This window comes from Lissotriton vulgaris, chromosome 2_1 (genome assembly GCF_964263255.1).
Source record: "Lissotriton vulgaris chromosome 2_1, aLisVul1.2, whole genome shotgun sequence".
Lineage (NCBI taxonomy): Eukaryota > Metazoa > Chordata > Amphibia > Caudata > Salamandridae > Lissotriton > Lissotriton vulgaris.
This window is the reverse complement of record NC_141687.1, coordinates 295,220,078-295,222,220: the sequence shown is the minus strand read 5'-3', so window position 1 is coordinate 295,222,220 and position 2,143 is coordinate 295,220,078. Positions and strand designations below refer to the sequence as shown.

General features: G+C 54.5%; 1 non-coding gene across 1 annotated transcript; it reads right to left on the bottom strand.

The window, feature by feature from the left end:
- Positions 1-1,480: 1,480 nt before the first annotated feature.
- LOC147730090 (small nucleolar RNA U3) lies at positions 1,481-1,696 on the bottom strand. The gene has a single exon (XR_015308777.1). It is a non-coding gene; the product is annotated as a small nucleolar RNA U3 (small nucleolar RNA).
- Between the last annotated feature and the right edge of the window lie 447 nt (positions 1,697-2,143).

Below are 2,143 nucleotides of genomic sequence, written 5' to 3'. Positions count from 1 at the left end.
TGTGGTGTCGCCGTTCCACGAATCCGCAGCAGGGCACAGTGGGGGCCGCGTGATGGGCGCAGGGGCGCCGGGTCCAGAGGACGAGGCGGGAAGCGCCGGCCAGGCCGGGCGGGAAGCTGCCCAAGATGGCGCTCGCGGTACACCGCGTTGCACTGTCCAGAGGGTGAGAGCTCAGTATGGTCGCAGGGGCCTCTTCGCAGCAAGGGGGGGCCGCTCGCCTCCGTGGGGGCCGTGGTCGGGGGGGCTCGGCTACCAGTGTTGGTGTCCCCAGCGTCTGCGCAGGTTGAGGGTTCTCGTGCTGTCCCACCACGTGCGGGGCCCCCGTGGATCCTCTCCACGCCCCCCGCGCCGACAGGCCACCACCTCTCCCGTCGAATGTCTAGGCGCGTAGATGCAGCCAAGGATTGGGGCAGTGCTGCAGGCGGGGACCGGTGGCCGCGGGGGGCCACACCGATAGGCCCTGTGCCGGCAGATCGTGGTCTCGATCGTCCCAGACTGTCGCCGTGTTGTGCCGCTAGTGGACGAGCCTGCGGGGGTGCCAGCCGGTCTCCGCTGTCTCCCGGCGGCCCCACGTGAAAGGGGGTCTGCTGGGCCGGGGGGGTGGGGGGCCCCCTCCACCCCCGCTCCTCACCTCCTTGTCCTGGGTTCCCTCACTCGACCCAGGCCGGGTCCGTCGTTGACCACCACCAGCTAGGCACTCCGATAAGCTGCAGGTCAGTGTGGCGAGCCCGCAGAAGCCCCCGACAGGTGATCACGGGGGCCTCGCGCTCAGCAGCGCGGGCCGGGCTCGCCGTCTCAGCAGCCGCCGGGCACAGGCACCTTCGACTCGGCGTGCAGGCTCCGCCTCTCGCGGCCTCGTTGTCCCGCCGCGCTCCTTCCAGGCCGTCAGTGCCACCAGGTCGCCGGGCCGGGTCCAGCCGGGGTTCCGCGCCGGGAACCGGCCGCACAGCCGTCCTGCACCCCCCCGCAGCAATGCTGGCCTCAGGCCCGCCGGGGAAGCGCTCGGTTCAGGGCGTTTCGCTAAAAAATATGCTGTAGTTAACGGCCGGCGGCGGGAGCTCCGACAAAGCACGTCTGCTCACGCCGCCATCTTGGCCACGCCCCCCTAGGAGGTTTCTTTAAACAGTCGAATTGAAAGAGTGTTAAATCGTTGAGTAGCAGTAGTTGCCTTGCAGCAGCCTAGGCTCTACAAATAGCTCATACGCACAGTCCATTTAAAAAGTACTCTTCACTCCCCACGTTCTAAAAAACAAACCTTTTTTTATAAATAACATACCAAAATACCAACTGACGGTGAGAATTGCTTTTCAAAGGTAAGCTCTTGCAAAAACCACAAGTCCAAAAAAGCTCAACAGCTTCTACTAAGTATTCATGAACTCAACAGCTAAATAAAAATAAACCAAAGTGCACACTATAAAAATAACAAACTAAGCAAGAAATTAAGAACGGGTAGACTTCCTTACACCCTATAAAGTAGCTAACCACTCAGATTGTGTACTCTTTCTCCAATCCTCTTGAAAGGAATAAGAACGATCATCAACAGCAAACAGCAGCTACATAAATGCAACACTGTTCACTCACTTCACGCTCAGAAGAGAACACTTCAATTCTTCATCGTGGTTAGCGAAGACCAAACACTTTCAATCACATTTCCTCAGTTAAAAACTATAGAAACAATCCCTGAAAGTATAGTCTTAATAAAACTGTTTATCGCTCACACAGACAGAAAGGGGGGAAACCCTCCTTACTTACAGTAAGACACGGTTCGGCATCATCAACTGAAATAAAAACATATAAATATAAACATATCTGTTACTCCACGAAATAATATTCTACCGATACACACGCATATGCATTTATTTACATTAAAACATACTTAATAGATCCTGGTGACACTGCTTTAAAATTTGCATATTTTAAATCAGCAACCAATTAAATTCAACCTGACTCTTCCTGACCCAACGGTGTACCAGAGGGAAAGCTGGAAAATTCTTCAAAAAACGGTGGTTTCCACAATATCATAGAGATGATTTTTAATGGGAATATTTGGTCTAGATTAGGAACAGTCAATCAGCCAAAAGAGTGACACTGATCGCTAGCATATGTGAAGCGACCTGCTAAGCTTGCAAGTGTGGAAACAAAA